This window comes from Enhydra lutris, unplaced genomic scaffold (genome assembly GCF_002288905.1).
Source record: "Enhydra lutris kenyoni isolate GAN:26980312 unplaced genomic scaffold, ASM228890v2 scaffoldscaffold20, whole genome shotgun sequence".
Classification (NCBI taxonomy): domain Eukaryota; kingdom Metazoa; phylum Chordata; class Mammalia; order Carnivora; family Mustelidae; genus Enhydra; species Enhydra lutris.
In genome coordinates, this window is record NW_019154104.1 from 4,851,344 (window position 1) to 4,869,848 (window position 18,505).

Sequence of the window (18,505 nt, forward strand, 5' to 3'; positions counted from 1 at the left end):
CAGTTTGATTATTTTGGAGAGAACAGGGGTTGATGGGATGAGCCTAAGCTCAGGTCCCCCCCGTGTAGGTCATCTGTTACTGCGTCACAACAAACCCCAAAACGTAGTGGCTAGAAACCATAACCACTGATTGATTTGCAGTCCCTGCGGGTCTGCAGGGGCCACATCCAGAGCAGCTCGCTGGCCAGTTCTGGCTCAGATCGGGGTCTCCTGTGTGTTTCAGCCAGGATGAGGATGTTGCCCAGGACTGCTGTCTTTGAACACTCCCTAGACCGTCCCCCAGTTCTAGGAGCTTCCCAGCAGCCACAGGCTCAGCTTCTCCCACCCGGGGCAGGGAACGAGCCCAGCCGGGCACTCGAGGAGAGTACCAGCCTCTGAGCTGGAGGCCGCTCTGGCTTTCCTTCTGCTTCACACCCTGTAGTAGACAGAAAAATGGCCATGTCCTAATCTCAAAGTCTGTGCAGATGGCCACTTACGTGGCAAAGGAAGCATCCTGGTGGGATTAGGGTGAGAGTTTTGAGATGAGAGATTATCCTGGATTATCTGCGGGAGGCCCGGAATAATGGCAAGTGTCTTCCCCTGAGAGAGGCAGGAGGCCAGAGTGGAGGGGAGATGCTGTGCTGCTGGCTTGGAAGGTGGGGGAAGGGCCCACAAGCCTGAAGCTAGGGGTGGTCACTGGAAGAGTGAAGCCTCCCAGAAAAGCCAGCTCAGCTCTGACACCTTGATTTGGACGGGTGACATTTGATTTTGGAATTCTGACCTCCAGCTCAACGAGATGGAAGCTCCCCTCCAGAATGGTGCCTCCGAGAACACAGAGCTCCTGCTCCCCCGGCATGCAGGTGGGGGGCTCTCTTCCCAGGAGGGGCAGGATGTCAGCATTTCTCAACCTGACCCAGCGACCTGGTGCTCCGGTCAAGTCCTAGGCAAGTGCAGGTGGGAGTTGGGGGCTCCCTTCCTCTGCCTGGCCCCTGCTTGTGGGATGGAGGCCCCACCATGGGCACCGTGCACTGAGAACTCGGGGCCCCAATGGCCCCGGCACCTGGGGCAGGGGTTCCAGGCTGGGGGAGGCAGGCTTAGGAGACCTGAGGCTGCGGTCCACCCCAGACCCACAGTGTAGTCAGCATCTAAGACCAGGTGTCACTCAGAGGGAAGCACGCTGTCATCTCCAGCTCCACACAGACACTGGGCTCCCGGGTGCCTAGGACGAGGAGGTGTGGGGAGGGGAGGGGGTTGACGGGGTAACATCAGAGGCTGATGACTAAACAGGTGTGGCAGGGTTTCCTTTTAGTAGTGCAGACCATTTGGGGAAGATGTATTTTTTTACTTACCTTGGGGGAGACAACACTTAAAATCTCACTCCAACACAGAACACAAAAGAGGCTAAGCTTAACCACCAGGACACAAGAGTGCCATCTCCCAGCACCCTTCCAGGAGCACATCCCTCCCCCTTCCCACCTGCCTCTGGGCATGACCCTGCTTGGGACCAACACCCCAAGAGCTTTTCTCAAGACATTCGGGTCCTGAGTTCAACCAACTAGAACAAAACATTGGGAGTGAAATAGACGCCTTCACCTTGGATGCTTAGTTTATTATCAGGCCCGAGAGTAAGGCTTCATTGTCATCGGCTGACCCTGGGGTCACCGGGGCCAGGCCGCCTCCTGGACACTGTTCCTATGCTGTCCCCAGCTTCAAACCGCGGGGTTTCTTTCCCCAGGCTTTGTTTTAAATGGGATGCATAAAAAAGAGCAATTTTCTGGATTTTTTTTTCTTAAATGAAAGTCTGCTTGTCAGGCTGCCTGGGTGGCTCAGTGGATTAAGCCTCTGCCTTCGGCTCAGGTCATGATCTCAGGGTCCTGGGATCAAGCCCCATATCGGGATCTCTGCTCAGCAGGGAGCCTGCTTCCCTCTCTCTCTCTGCCTGCCTCTGTGCCTACTTGTGATCTCTCTCTCTGTCAAATAAATAAAATCTTTAAAACAGAAAAAAAAGAAAAAGAGAAAGTCTGCTTATCAGTTGTTCATGACTTTGCCGCCTAGCTCTTTTTGCACTGAGTTTTTTGGTATTTCTTGGCACTGATGAGCCCACCTCCTGCTTCGGGAGGTCACCTCCCTCTCTCTGGGCCTCAGACCTCCTGATGAAACAGGAGAAGTTCACTTTCACCACTGAGGGGTCCCAGGGGGCGGAGGGGGCTTCTACAGCCTTTGAGGCCCGAGGCCACGAGGAAGTGGGGTGGGAGGAATGATGTCAGCAGGATGGCTGTGCGACGATCCTGTCCTTCGTGTGTCTCACTCTGATCAATTCTGGGATCCAGCCAGAGACCCAAAAGTGCAGCCTCACACCTCACAGCCTGTGTTTCTATACCTCGGGGCAGGAGTGCTGTGTGTGGCTCTAGGCTCGAGCTGGGGTGGACAGGGTTCCCCAGTGTCCACGCCGGCGCCCTGGATGAACAGCCAGCCCGGGCACATGTTCGGCTATTTATAAGACAAAGAGGAAATAATCCCAGGGTAACACCAGGTGAAAGCAGAGGCCACGGACTAAGCTGCCCCAGAGGATTGTGAGGTAAAGGTTTGGCCTGGGACCACGGATGGCTCCAGGAACCCCGTAAGGGCCCCATCTGCGTGTTCACTATGCAGGGGTTCAGCTGCATGGGACGCTGAGCCACAAGACCGAGTCAAAAATCTCATTTTTGTGTGATAATAATGTATTTCCCTGGCAAGCAACACCGCCAGGCAGGACTTCCCACACTCTGCCCCTGGGCGAGTGCGAGGCCGGGGCTGGTGTCGACGTGGAACTCCCAGGAAACCCGGTCATGAAGGCCACCTGGCTGCGTCCACTGAACACTGTGGCTTGAACACAAGTGGCTGGTCTATCCCAAAGAGTGGACGGACCAGGCCAGCAAAACCCAGAAGCAGACCGCGGTGGGAAGCCAGGGAAGACCTCTGCCTTGACACCACCGCTGGGCACCGCCCGAGTTCTGCCCACCCCCGAAGGGCCAACCGCTCTCTGGGCCTCAATTCCTCACCTACAAAACAGGGGTGACATTATTGTCGTCCTTCCGTCTCAGGAGCTGGAACATTTTCTGGGGGTATTTCTTGGGACTGTCAAGTCTATCTGAAGTGTCTTGATACTTACAGACTGCTCAAAAATTAGAGTAGTTACAAAGGTTTACAAATATTGGGGGTGGGTTTAAGGCCATTGAGACACCCTCAGCTCAATGGGGGAGACTTCTAGGGGGCAAACCAGCTCCATTGGAAGGTCTGGGCATGGTGGTCTGGGCTCGAGCCCAGAGCCACACCAACACTGGGGTTGTTACTAGGATGAGAAGGGGCCACGGAGCCCTGGAGTCAAAATCTCAGCTCACCCACTCTGGAGGCAGAAAACCCCCGCGACAGGGGCAATCACGTTGGTGATCTTCTAGACCCACGGCGACGCCCCCATGTCTTCCCAGATCTGACGTGGAAGCTCCAGTTCCTTGTGGCTTACCTTGAACTGCCATGAGTCCCCCACTTAGGAGCAGGTTCCAGACAAAGTTCTGCTTCGGAGCCTGTAGCCCTTCAGGGCAGGCGCTTGCTCAGGCTGGGGGTGGTGTGGCGGCATCCGATGTTTTATTTGTCGCCTTTACTGCCAGCACACAGGTGCTTGCCGTCGTGCTCTTTATGCGCTTCTGCACGTCAGAAGTAGTTCATAAGGATTTTTTCCAAGACAATGTAGGCCTCATGCCACCAGCAAGGAGCAACAGACACAAGGAGAGAGGCCGCTACCAGTGACCGTGGCTCCCACCAGTTAGAAATTATTTCCCTCAGCCACTGGTAAGGAAAACAGTCCACCCCGAGCATGTTGGATTGTGGGGGGAGACCACCCAAAGACTAAAATTTTCACCCCAGGGGCGCCTGGATGGCTCCGTTGGTTGAGCGTTGGACTCTTGGTTTTGGCTCAGGTCATGAACTCAGGGTCATGGGATCGAGCCCCACGTGGGCTCTGTCCTCACCGTGGAGTTGCCTTGAGACTCTCTCTCCCTCTGCCTCTGGCCCACTTGCTTGTGTGTACTTGCTTGCTCTTTCTCTCTCTCGTAAATAAATGAATAAATCTTTAAAAAAGGTAAAATCAAATTTTAACACAGATGATTCCCAGGGTGACTGAGCAGATGGTTCAAAGTTCGGTCTGAGAAGCTGTGTGCACTCACTCAGGCGGGCCCTGGGGCCTCAGGGCCATGGGCCTGGCAGAACAGTACCCCTGGAAGGGACCATCCACAGGTCCCACCATGTGGGACATTCTATGTTAGGCATGCAGGGGATAGGGAGAAGAGCAGGGATGAGATGTTAAAATCTCTCTGTTCATCTGACCAACACAGGAGGCTTTCTGTGCTGCCCATAGTCAAGGTAGTCTTCCTTCTATTCTCAGAGCTCGCAGCCCCCAGGGCCAGCCATTTTCGGGCTGGGTCTGGGCTCTGGAGTGTTCTGTCAGTCTTCCTGAGGCCTAGGAATGTTCTCTAATCTTTCCCAACCCCCAAGGGATGTAGACATAATTTCCCAGCATCCCACTTGGGTTCTTTGTGTGAAAGCAACAAAAACTACCCCTGAATAACTTAAGCAAAAAGGGAAAGGATGACAGGAAATGGGAGAGCCCTTTGGAGCCAAGGAACAAAGAGCCGGGCTTGGCAGAGGCTGGGACCTGCGCTGGCCCTGGGGGCCTGAGAACAAACGCTAATGGTTGCTTCATCTGGGCCTTGGTGCTGAGCACAGTCTGAGCTAATGTGGAGGGTGGGCAACATGTGACTCTGTGTGTGTGTGTGTGTGTGTGTGTGTGTGTGTGTGTCTGTGTCTGTGTCTGTCTGTCTGTCTCTTTCTTTTTCCCTTCATCCTTGTGCCACTCCAGGCAAGACTGAACCACCCAGGAGGGAGGGTTCTATCTTTCCTGGCTAGAGGAGGGCCGGGCATCTTCTCTGACTGGATACCTGTTAGTTTGAGGTCATTCCTCAAAAGCCAGTGGGAGCATAAACAGAAGACAGGAGTTTGGACTCCTGCATGTGGATATCAATGAATTTGAATCCCCTGCCTCATACCATATACAAAAGTTAATTCAAAAATGGATCATAGGCCTAACCATAAGAACTGAAACTACAAAATTTTGGAAGAAAAAATAGATGCAAATCTTCATGAGCTTAGGTTAGGTATCACTGTCTTAAAAACAGTACCAAAAGCACAGGTGACAAAAGAAAAAATTGATAAATTGGATTTCATCAAAATTAAAAACATTTGTACTTCAAAGGACACTAACCAGAGAGTGAAAAAAAAACCCACAGGATGGGAGAAATATTTGCAAATCATATATCTGATGAGACTTATATTTAGAATATACAAAAAACTGTCATTACTCAATAATAAAAAGACAAATAATCTAATTTCTAAATGGACAAAGGATTGAAAATGGGCAGAGGACCTGAATAGACATTTTCCAAATCAGACATCCAGACGGCCAACAGACATATGAAAAGATGCTCAATATCACTCATCATCAGGGAAATGCAAGTCAAAATCACAATAAGATAATCGCTCACACTTGTCAGAATGGCTAAAATAAAAAAGACACGCTATAACAAGTGTTGGCCAGGAAATGGCGAAAAGGGAACCTCATGCACTGTTGGTGGGAATGCAAACTGGTGCAGCCTCTATGGAAAACAATATGGTGGCTCCTCAAAAAGCTAAAAATAGAACTACCATATGATCCAATAATTCCACTACTGGGTATATTTACCCAAAGAAAATGAAAACACTAATTCAAAAAGATACATGCACCTCTATGTTTACTGCAGCATTATTTACAATAACCAAGGTATAGAAATAATCCAAGTGTCCATCGATAAATGAATGGTTTAGAAAATGTGGTGTATATACATGATGGACTATTACTCAGCCATAAAAAAAAGATTGAGACCTTGCCATTTGTGACAATATGGATGGACCTAAAGGGTGTCATGCTATGTGAAATAAATCAGAGAAAGAAAAACATCATATGATGTTACTCAAATGTAGAATCTAAAAAACAAAACAAATGAACAAACAGACTCATAAATATGGAAAACAACTAGTGGTTGCCAGAGGGATGGGGGTGGGGAGATAGAAGAAATTTGTGAAGGGGATTAAAAAGTTCAAAACTTCAGTTATAAAACAAGTAAGTCACAGGGTAGAAAAGTGCAGCATAAGGAATATAGTCAATAACACTGTAATAATTTTATGTGATCACAGATGGTAACTGTACTTATGGTGAACATCTTCTAATGTATGCAATTGTCAAATCACTATGTCATACACCTGAAACTAATATAATGTTATATGTCAACTCTACTTCAATTAAAATTTTTAAAAACTAAAAATAGGCAAGGGATTTGAATTTTCCATAGAAGACAAAGAGCCAATAAGCATACAAAAAGTTGGTCAACAACATTATTCATCAAGAAAATGTAAATCAAAACCACAATGAGATACATCTCACATCCACTAGGATGGCTAGAATCAAAAAGACAGATAATAGCAAGGGCTGGCAAGAACGTAGAGAAATTGGAACCCTTATACATTGTTGGTGAGAATGTAAAATGGTGCAGCTATTTTGGAAAACAGTTTGATAATTCCTCAAAAGGTTAAATACAGAGTTAACATATGACCCAGCAATTCCATTCCGGGTGTATACCTAAGCAAAATGAAAATGTGTGTCTACACCAGACTCTGCACACAAGTGTACACAGCAGCATCATTCACAATGGTAAAAAAATGGAAACAATCCAGTGTCCACAACCGATGAATAGATTAATACAATGTGGTATCCACACAATGGAACATTATTTGACCATAAAATTGAATGAAAGGCTGATACATGTACAGAGCAGAGAAATCTTGAAAATATTAAGTCAAAGAAGCCACTTTTAAAAAAAACATATATTGTGTGATTCCCTCTATATGAAACGGCCAGAATAGGCAAATCCATAAAGACAGAAAATCAATTAGTGTTTGCCAAGAGTTGGGAGAGAGGGGCTAAGAGTGACAGCTAAGGGGTCCCAGATGCCTTTCGGGGGATGATAGAATGTTCTAAATTGATTTTGGTGATGGTGGCACAACTCCGTCAATATATTGATAACTATTAAATTATATACTTTAAATTGAGACCATATGCTGATTTACATCTAAAAGTTGTTTTAAGTGACACATTCTTACACACTGCACAGATGTCATGGGGGTAGATAGCTTCTTGCATGCCCATTCCATTTAATGAATGTTCCTTCATTCAGAAACTCTAGCATTGCCAACCATGTGCCAGATGACAGTGGGGTTGATGAGGGGACCAAGACCCAGTCCTGGCCTTTCTGACACTCACGGTCTCTCCACCGGAGTGAATACACACCCAAAGTCCTCTAACAGGAGAGGGACTGTGTGTGCCTGTTAAGATAAAAGCACAAAGTGTAAGGAAGTGACAAAGGAAAGAACTGGAAATCCAACTCTTCCTTCCTCTTGGGGAGGGAGATGGGCCTGGTACAAAGGGAAACAGGGTTCTACAGAAATTTCCCTTCTCCTTCCTATGGGGGTTCTCCAAACCACCCCTGCTGGCTGGATGGGTGAACTGATGAGTACCTGCTGAGTTGGGTGTCCTGGGGGATTCAGGGGGGACTAAGGCATGGCCCGTAGTGCCGGGACTCCACAGCCGCCCGAGGCAGAGACACTGTGAGAAGTTGACAAACAGAGCCCATGACCTGTAGAAGGCAGCATGTGACAGCTGCTGGTTTGAGGGCCCAGGATGGTAAGTGCTGCAGAAGTGCCCATGTCCTGCTTTGGCTCTTTTCAGACTGTGTTCCTTAAGTCCCCCTGTGTGGGCAGCTGCCTCCTCGGCCTGTCCATGTGGACTTGGACTTGTATGAAGGGCTGTGTGGCAGTTGGTTTAAATTGGAGTTAGGGATGAGATGAGAGCAGGAGAGGGAGGTGATCTATGGAGCACCTGACTCTGTTCCCACCTTTTAGAGACCTTATCCTCCTCCTCCTCCTCCTCCTCCTCCTCCTCCACGTCTGAGTGCCCCAGCTGCACCTTGCTCATTCAAACCCTGCTCCCAAGAAAAGATCTGATCCCCGGGCCCTGCAGTGTGCATCAGCTCCTCCCCATGTAGGCTGAAACCCCACTAGAAGGACACTTCAGCAGCTCAGGAGTGGGGCCCCAAACCCTTCCTGCCCCGCCCCCACAGGCTTAGGCCCAGGGGCCCATTCTAATGCGCACAGAGTTGCAAGGGCCCAACCCACTGCTATTAGTTGTTCCCATCAAAAGCAGGCAAGCAAGAGCCGTGCTGGAGATTTCCAGCTGAGGTGGGGGCGGGGAGAAGTGTTTTAAGATATGCTTTTCCCTGTGGAGAGAAAGTCCACCCCAAGTGAACACAGGACCTTAGGTGAAGGCTTGGCTTTCTGGGCTCCAGGTGAGGGCGCACGCTGAGGCTTGTCAAACCTGAGCAGCCGTCCATGACGAGGATGAGGTAGCCCCGTCAACAACGTTCTCAAGTGAAAGGCTCAGAAAGCAGCAAAGGAAAAGAAATCTAACTTTCAGGAAAACCCTCCAGCCCATGACACTCTGTAACCTGAGTGAGGAGCCAGAGGACCCTCCTGCCCCCCAGGTAACTTACTTCCGTCCGCACAACCTGTGACTTGGTCTCAAGGACAAGAGGGCTGCTGTACCTCACTGCTGAAATGCCACTTCCTCTACCCGAGCGCCCGCACCCTCTTCTTCCCCTCCAGCACCTGGCCCTCCTTCTGGAAGCCTCCTCCCTCAGTCCTCCACAGAAACCAGCTCTGGGTGGTTTAGGCATTAACGGAATTAATCTCAGGTGGCTCACAATCTCTGGGAGGATGGTGACCAGGATGGAAGTTGCTGGGTAGCCCTCTACAGAGGTCGCAAATCCTCCTCAGGACTGGTTTGGAGAGGAAGGAGCATGGCCGCCACGGCTGGGCGTGGACGCGTGGGTGCGCCTGGGCCAACTACCCCACCGCTGCCACAATGCCACAACAATGTCCACCAGATGGGGATGAAGCTGCCACCAGGCTCTAGAAGTGTCCGCCCATCAGAGCTGAGGTCACCCACCCTCACTGTGGCCACAAGGGAGCCCGACACAGTGAGTACCTGACATTCTCAGCTTCTCCGGTGGGAGGAGGGGGCGGCCTCATCATGTGGGTCATTCCCCCAATACAGGAAGGAGATAAAGATCACAAGGCATGATGGATAAATACCCAGAGTAAGGGCATCCAACCCCACTCTCCTGCTCCCTGCCTTCCTGAGCGTGATCGCTTGAATTTGACAACAGTCACTCAGGCCGCCATGGCTGAGCTGGCTAGGCAAAACATGTGGATTGAGGTCCCAGGCCAAGTGCAAGGGTCCCATTACTTGGGAGAGCTCTCTAGAACAATGTTCTGCACCCAGCAGTCACAGCTACTTCCTCTGGGCCAAAGGCTCTGCTTCCCTGGACTACAGTAACCTAGAGTAACCTGGAACCTGGAACATAGAGACGTCTCTAAAAAGACGTCCTTTTACATTTCTCTTTTCAATTAAGGTATAATTGACATATCACAACATATGGTTTCCGGTATATTTGTACACGTTGAAAAGTGAGCACAGTAAGTCTAAGCCCCATCGCTGCACATAGCTGCACATTTTTTCTTATGATGAGAACCTTTAATTTCAAATATTCAATACAGTGTTATTAATTATAGTCACCATGCTGTACATTACATCCCTATGCATCTATTTTATAACTGGAAATTTGTGCCTTTTGACCCTTCATCTATTTTGCTCATTCCTCTACCCCTAGCCTCTGACAACCACCCATCTGTTCTCCATATCTACGAGCTTGTTTTTGTTTCAGATTCCACATATAAGTGGCATCATACAGGACTTGTCTTTCTCTGTCTGACTTATTTCACTTAGCACAACGCCATCAAGGTCCATCTATGTTGGGGCATATGGCAAGATTTCATTCCTTTTTAATGGCTGAATGATCTTCTATTATATACACCACGTCTTCATCTACTCACCTCTCTGTGGACACTTAGGTCGATTCCATTTCTTGGCTCCTGTAAATAATTTTGTACTGAACATGGGGGTACAGATATCTTTTCAAATTAGTGTTTTTGTTTTCTTTGGATAAATGTTCAGAAGTGGAACCTTGGATCATATCCTTTTACATCCTAAAAAAGGGGAACCTGGGTGGAGTGAGGACCAGTGCGACCTCTGTCATGCTCCTGGAGCAACAGAGATGTTCAAACCACCCATCCCACTAGAGTTCATCAGAAAATAACTTCCTACAGCGGACAGTACTGACAGCATCTTTCTGCTGACCGCACACTATTCTGGGCAGCGTTTTGAAAATGAAACTGATTTATTAAAAGCTTATACAAGGAGACAAAAAGGGCTGAGGTTGAGTTGACTGCTTTGCTGTGGGGAGCGACCCCAGATCATGAGAAGGAGTACCCTGGGGACCCAGCAGTGGCCTGAAAGCTTAGTTCTCCTGTCCCCCCTTGTTCCATTAACTGGCCACATAATCCCCTGGGCAAGTCACTTGGGCCTCAGTTTTCTTGCCTGCAAAACAAAGGTGAACCCCTCTGGAGTGCTTGTGTGACAAACATCAGGAATCCATATAGAGGGGTGTGTTGAGATCAAGACTGGGGAAGGGGGCCTGGGGGTCTCCTGCAACCTGAGGGCTGGAAGCAGCTGGACCTCAGGAAGGTTGGGAAAGTGATCTTTTCTTCAACTACCATTTACTGAGCTACCATGCTAGGTGCCGGGCCATTTCAAGGCCCTGGGATCCAGTGATGAACAAACCCCAGGATCTCTGCTCTCAAGGAGCTTATGGTGAGCTAGCGAGCACATGAATACCTGTGATGGCACACAAGATATCACATGCAATGAACACATGAAAGGAGGCTAACATGATGGAGTGCAGCTGCGGGAGGGGTTCTTTTAAAGCGCCACTCCCAGAGGAGGTGACTTTTTTTTTTTTTTTAAAGATTTTATGTATTTGTTTGACAGAGATCACAAGCAGGCAGAGAGGCAGGCAGAGAGAGAGGAAGGGAAGCAGGCTCCCCACCGAGCAGAGCGCCTGATGCGGGGCTCAATCCCAGGACCCTGGGATCACGACCCGAGCTGAAGACAGAGGCTTTAACCCACTGAGCCACCCAGGCGCCCCGAGGAGGCGACATTTAAGAACTTTCCTCATTGTCGGGAATGAAGGAGCTTGGGAAAGATAAAGGTTAAGAATTCCAGGCGGGGGGAGTGACATGTGCAAAACCTCGGATGGGAACAGCTTATGCTTGCTTGTGCCCAGTGTGCCCCGAGTTCCATCAGCCAGAGCAGGTGGTCTGCATGAAGTCGGAGAAGGAGGCAGGGGCCTGGAGGGCATCTTGGTACTGATTCTTTTTCCACCTCCACTCCTTACGTGTCTTTCTCCCTTCTGCAGACTGGTTTCCTCTGCTGTCCGGGCCACACAGCAGAATAGGACTGCCCTTAGGTACCAAGTTCACCCTTAGTTGATTCACTCACTGGGACTGTCTCAATCATTTTCCAGGAAAGTGCTGGTCACATGGGCATTGCTGGTCCAGTTACCTGTAGTCCAACCACGGCAGATGCCTGGAGCCCAGCTGGGCCCCAGGAGTTCAATGGTGAGAATGGGCAAGCACTCCAAAATTACCTCCCCAAGATGGGACTGGAGTAGGGGGCCCTCTCCAGCCATAGGATTCTGAGAGTGAAGAATCCACATTGTTCTGAAGCAGTCTCAACGTTTGAGGGGAGTTGATTTAAATCCATTCTCACACCTAAGTGAGCACCAGAGCTACCTGCATGGAGTGCATTTCTAACAAGTTCTGATGATGCTTTAAATGCTTTGGTTACCAAAGCGGGGTCCAGCTCCCTGGCCCTGCCAATTTCTTCAACCTGCAGGTTTTGGAGCCGGCAGGACTGGAGTCAGGGTAGGCATGGGCAACCAATGTTCTGGATCCCTCTGGACACCAGGGTTTGGAGAATCATGGTTTTAAAATGTTTCAGAACGCCAGAAAGGTGTCCAGCCACTAGAAGTTGGCTCAGTGTCTTTAAATGGTTAAAATGGTTAATCAATCAGTGTGTTTGGATTGAAACAAAACAAGCCCTCCACTTTGGAGAAAATGGCTTTGTCAGAATCCAGCTTCTGGATGGGTAAGAGCCCTTTTATTTTATTTATTTTATTTCTTATTTTTATTTTTTTAAGAGCCCTTTTATTCTGGGCATTTTCATTTCTCCCCGCAGGAGGAGACCGGGTCCCACTCATGGCAGGGCTCGCTCACTGCTCAGCGTCCGTAAATACCCGGAGAAAGTTTGGGGACCCCCCCCACCCCGAGCCAGCCCTGGCTCCCGGGGTCCCGCTGGAGGCCCACCGCCTGCTGGGAGGTCGGTGCCGAAGCCTCGAGGAGGGAGTGGAGGGGGGTCCGCCAATGAAGCGCCGAGGAATTCCATGACCTCATCGGGAGGCTCTCTCACTGGCTGCCGCCGCAGTCCCAGGCCCGCCCCTTTCATTAGAGCTCTGGATTTCTGAGTGGGCCCCGCCCCCTAGAGTGAAGGCCCCTTGGGTTCCTAACCGGGTCTGCAAGCTTTGCAGGCTTCCTTTCAAACAGATTCCCCAGAAGAAAACTGCTTCCGGAGAAAGACTTGAGTGTTCTTTTAACCTGCCAAGAACAGGTTTTCTGCGCTGACTTTTCACTGATGTTACTTCGGTTTGGCTGGTGCTCGCATCCTTTCTAAGCACCTGACACATCACACTTACTTCCCACTTACTTTAATCGTGTATTCTACCGAGCTTTGTCTTCCTTCCCAGTGGATGAATTTCTCAAGTCCAATCATACTGCGGAATGCTAGTGATCGTCTCTCCCACGTGTAACCTGGGAATTAACTGATGTTCAGAGAGGGAATAGGACTTTTACAAGGTCACACAGCAGGTTAATTACAGAGATGAAAATCAGATCTGGGGCTAACTCCAACTTCGGCGTCACACATTCACCACTTTGGCAAGCAGACCAGACCAGAAATCATTTTCAAGGCTTGGCTCAGGGGTTACCCTCTCCAGGAAGACTGCCTGTCCTGAAGCCCCACAGCAGGCCAAGGACTTTCCCAGTCCCAGGCAATCCTGTGAGTCCCAACTACAAAGCTATCCTTGACCTCTTTGTCCCTTTGCCCAACTACAGTGTAAGTTCCTTGAGGGATGGCATCACATTTTATAAACTTTGTATCTGCAGAACCTAACACTGGCATACAATAGATGCTTAATCAATGCTTGTTGAATTAAACTGTGGAAACTTTGCCTGGTAGTGGCATTGTCCAGGGAGAGATCACTCGCAATTCCTAACAAAAGCAGATTCTGTGTTTTTGAGGCTCTTTCACACAGAATGAGAATTAGCTTCTTTTTACTAGTAATGTGTTTGAAATGAAAATGTCACAACTGTTTGCTAATACAACTCTGTAGGAACAACCAAATCCTTTGTGCTCACCGGGTTCCTGATTGCCCTTTCAAACTCTAGATGTGTGAATCAACCATTTTTCAAATCAAACTAGCCCATGTGTTTTCCTCTGTGCAAGGTCTGCCAGGAAGCATAAAAATCATTCTAGTTACACTCTTGACTAGGTGACAGGTACAGTGTTCTCCCCCTATATCCATGTAGTTTCTGATCTTTACGTTGCTGTTCATTCATACATACAGGTGGGTGTTTTATCATCATCCCATTCTTTACCTTTCTGGAATAAGGTAGAACAGGTTGTATACTAGGTACCAGGAACTCAGAGTGTGAAAAAACATTCATGAGGATAAGGGATTCCTATCATACAGCCTTAAATGCAAACCAACTGGTTGTTATTACGGTGTCCAAAGCCTAGGCAAGGTCATTATGGATGGAGACGGGCTGTAAAAACTCACAGAACTGGTCCAGCCTCATCCTGTGGAGGAGACACAGATCTGGGACATGTGGATATTCTCAGCCTTGGAGAGGTAGGCTAAAAAATGGAACCAAGACAGTTCTCAGCTCTTTTCCAGGGCCTGAAGGCTGACCTTTTAAAGACTTCCCCTTCTCTGATTCCAAATCCATGCTCACCAAGCAATCTCTTAACAACAGTTTCAGCTTTGCATGCTTAGGCCCTCCTTGAGCCACCAGCCAGCTTCCTGTCCCTGGCGATCTGGCTAGCCCTGTCAGATGGCAACAGATGGAAAACTAGACACACCGGCTTCTGTGTTTGCAGTGGGGCTGCAAGATTCCTGCTCGTTTGTCCCAACAGCGGGAACCATGACTCCAGGCAGCAGCAGGTGGCCTTTGGGAAGAAACTCAGGGGCCCTTAAGACACTTCAAGGGGGAAGGGGCCCAGAGCCATCTTGAGTCATCCTCAGAAATCCTGCTCATCCCAACAGCACAGACACGGCCTTGTTCATCACAGTGTGGGTGCCGGAGGGATGATACATTGATGGGGACCGACAAGGACATTACCAGCACACCCCAAAGCACTGCACACCAGAGACAAGGAAGGAATCACAGCCTTCAACAAAGGCCGCAACAAGGACAAATCCAAGAACACCAAGAGCAAAAGAGCAAGTTACGGAACAGGACAGCGTCTTTACAGAGCATGAAACCAAACAACAGCGCACGCTGGGCTCCGTAGAGGACTCGCAGCCCAGGGGCAGCAGAAGGCTGCTCCAGAAACAAAGGGAGGGCATAATAAGCACAAAGACCAAATGGTGGTTAACTCTGGGATCGACAGGCGGAGTCCTGGTATTCTTTTTACTATTTTATTACATAGGTGCCCCCTAATTATATGTTTTGTATGTATGAAATATTTCATAATTACAAACCATCCCAAGGCGTGGCAGCGGTCATTACTCAAGCCCCAAGCCCACAGGCTCTGGCGTGCCTCCCAGGTTCCTCTGGGCATGGCTGCAGGGTCACCTGCCCCTGCGGTGGCTGCTCATGGCTTGCACCTCCCGGGGCGCAGGCCTCCAGACCACAGGACTGCCACCCAGCATGCTCAGGTCAAAGGTTAGAAGTGACGTTCTGTCAGCATGCTGAGGCCTTGGTCCTTTGCCCCTTCTGGATTCCCATCGGCCCCTTCCATCTGAACCACTGGCTTTAGCAAGCTGATTCCCACTTCTGCGGGCCTGTCTCCTGGGATGTCGGGGCCTCGAGTTCACCCATCCAGCGCAGCCCCACTACCTTCCTTCTACTCATTCGTCCTCTCAGCAAATATCTGTGGAGCACCAACGACAAAATCCCACAAAACCCTCTGCCCTCATGGAGGCTACATTTGAGTGACGGGAGAGTGACAATAAACACTGAATTAATACCTAGAAATCAAGAAAGAAGGCAAAAACCACAACAGAACAGAAGGATAGGGAGTGAAGGGAATGGCAGGGAGTGGGTTTAGATAAGGTGGTTGGGGAAGGCCTCCCTGAGGAGGTGATCTTGGGACAGAGACATGAGGAAGGGAAGAGGACCACATGGGTATTTGGAGAAGAGCCTTCCTGGATGAGGGAGGTCCAGGGCACGGGCCCTTGCCCCTCTTCTTGCCTTCTCCTCCTGGAAGAGAAGCTGAGGGAAGCTACTAGAGCTTCCCCAACCCACCCCAGCCCAGACCTCAAGCACCCTCCCCCGCTACTCCCTCATCTCCTATTCTAGTTGCAAAGGAGACCCAGGCTTTCAGGGGGAAGGGGACTGGGAGGTTTCCAGGCCCCAGAGGCACCCCCATTTGCACTGACCTTTGCTCTGAGCCTTTAGCCTGTCCCCACTGCTCCTGGTAAGTCAGATTTGCTCTAGGGATTAGCAGGAGTTATACTCTCTGAGCCATCTTCCACTTCTGGGCATCGGCAGGCCTCAGGGCTGGGTTTGGCCTACAGGCTGTGATTTTTCACATCCTTGTCAAACCTGTAATACCAGTGTCTGGAAAAAAGTTGTTGGCTTAATTACTATTATTAGCACCAATGACTTCCTACTCCTGAATTTCCCTGAAGGCCACCTGCAGGTAAACTTACCTGGAAAACAGTCTGGAACTTCTCCACATGCCATCTCTTGAATGCCTCCAGGGCTGTCACAGAAGCTGCCAGAGCAGCCTGGGCGTGGGTGAGGACCAAAACGGTACAGAGGTGAGACTGAGTCCAGGGGCTGCGGGGCCCATCCAGGGCTCTGCGCGGTTCTTTCTCTGGGCAGGTCAGGCTGACAATATTTGGTAGCTTCTGATCCTGAAACCTCTGCCCCAGCGACCCCAGGACTCAAGCAAATGGCCTTGAGTACTCTGTTGGGGTCTGCTATTCCCAGGGTGGTCTGCCGTGAAGATGGACACCTCAGACATCATCACAGATTCTAATTGTTCTGTGAAGTCCTAAAGGAAAATATTTGCAGGCTGATTCCAGACCTTGGAGATCTCCCACCTCATTCATTCACTCTTTCACTCAAGCCGCTATGTTGTGGGTGCAAGGGGGACAGAGATGCAGAATGAGAGCTCACGTTTTTTGTATTCTTATGTGTAGTAAATTTTAAGTGCTTTGCTTGTATTTCTTCACTGACTTCTCAACCAGCTCTGTGGGGGGTAGGTGTTCTACCTGAAGAGCTGTGAGCAGGTGAGGGACGGAGAGGTTAAATGCCACTGGCCAGGCAGCACCCCCTGAGACAGGGTTCAGGCTCCATTCTGCCCTCATGAAGACAGAGGCCTTGTCTTGGAACCTATCAGCTGGTGGGGGCACGGAAGGAACAGCAACGGTCACATCACAGCGTCGTGGCTGAGGCTGAGTGACACTCGTCACTACAGAGCCCTGTCACAGAGGGAGATAGCACTTCTGGGGGGTCCACAGGATCTGTCAGCCGTGGAGCTAGGCTCCTGGGCCTCAGTCTCCAAGAATGCACAGGAATGTCCCTCCTAGGTCAGAGGGGAGAGAACATTCCAGGCAAACATCTAGAAAGACAGATCTCCATGCGAGAGCTGACAGGAGAATATGAGGCTTTTGGGAGGAAGGGGAAATAGTTACTGTGGAGATTCCTTCTCCACTTCCTCCTCTTCCCGCTTGATGGAACCAAAGGGACAAGGTACAAAAGGGTCCCTGCTAAAACTTTAACATATCCCCTTCCTGCAGCTGTCCCCGGCATCTGAGACCCTTCAGGTCAAATTTTGAGGTTGGGGGTGCCTGAAGGTTGTGCTGGTCATGGCCAAAGTTATCTCCTAACCTTCCCTCTTCACATCCAATATCTCATTTCAGCTACCTCATGGTGAACTGCCGTCCACAAGGTCTGTTCTCCCGCAGCTGCTGAGGAGATAAGAGATGGACAAACCTGCGTGAAACTCTTGGAAAGCTGGAGTGAGGCACCTGGAAGGGGCAATGCTGGTGATGACCGTGCTTCCTCACCCTTGGTGTTCCAGAGCTCCATCCTCGAATGCGTGTCCAGAACCCAACATCGTCACCCCAGCGCCAGCTATCACCCTGGTGTATCCACAACCATCCCTCTCCTGAGCTATTGGCGGGATTCTCAGCACAACCGCCACAGTCATAGTCCTAAAATATAGGTCAAGTCCTTCATGGGCCTCCCATTTCACCAGAGTAAACGCCAAGGTCTTTATAATGGCCCACAAGGCCTGCCAAGAACTGAAACTCCTCCTCCTACCTCTGAGCTCTCCTGTGTCACCTCGCCTCCCTCACCACACTCCAACCACTCTGGTCTCTTTGGTCTTATGCTCTCATCACAGGGCCTTTGCATGGCTGTTTCCTCTGCCAAGAATGCTCTTCTCCCAGAGACAGCCTCGTGCTCTCTCTCACCCTCTTTGAGTCCTCATCAAATGTCACTTCCATGAGGTTGTTGCTAACATCCCACTGAACACTGCAACACCTTCCACACCCCTTGCCCCCTGACTCTTCATTCTCTTCATTCGGCTTTCCTCTATTTCTTCAAGTAACCATCTTTACTTTCTAACTTAGTACTTTATTTTGTTTATTTATTCCCCTGACTGGCATGAAAGCTCTACCAAGGCAAACATTTTGTCTGTTCAGTTCCGCACTGTATTGCCAGCATCTAAAGCAGTAGCTAGGACACAGCAGGTAATCCCTACGTAGTTATCAAGTAACTGAAAGAATGCACACCTTGGACACCTGCCCCCAGCTCTCAGTCTGCGGAGCCCACTGGTGACTCCGCATCCCCCTCAGAGGGGCAAGGGAGTGGGCATCTCAGCTGCTAGCAGTCCTTGCCAGACTCAGTGCAACTCGGCAGTCAGTTGGGGAGCCCCCGGGCAGGTGCTGTGCAGGCCTGAGATGGAGGACTCCCCGCCCACCTCATCTGGTTGGGGGCTGAGGCCGCCAGGAGCATGGGGGGCCTGCTCAGGGGGACTGGCCAACCCAGGCTCAGGGGATCTACTTGAAATCTGAGATGGCGGGACAAGCTCAGGCAGGCCTACCGTGCCCCCCCCCCCCCCCCCCCCCCACCCCCCCCCCCCCTCCCCCCCCCC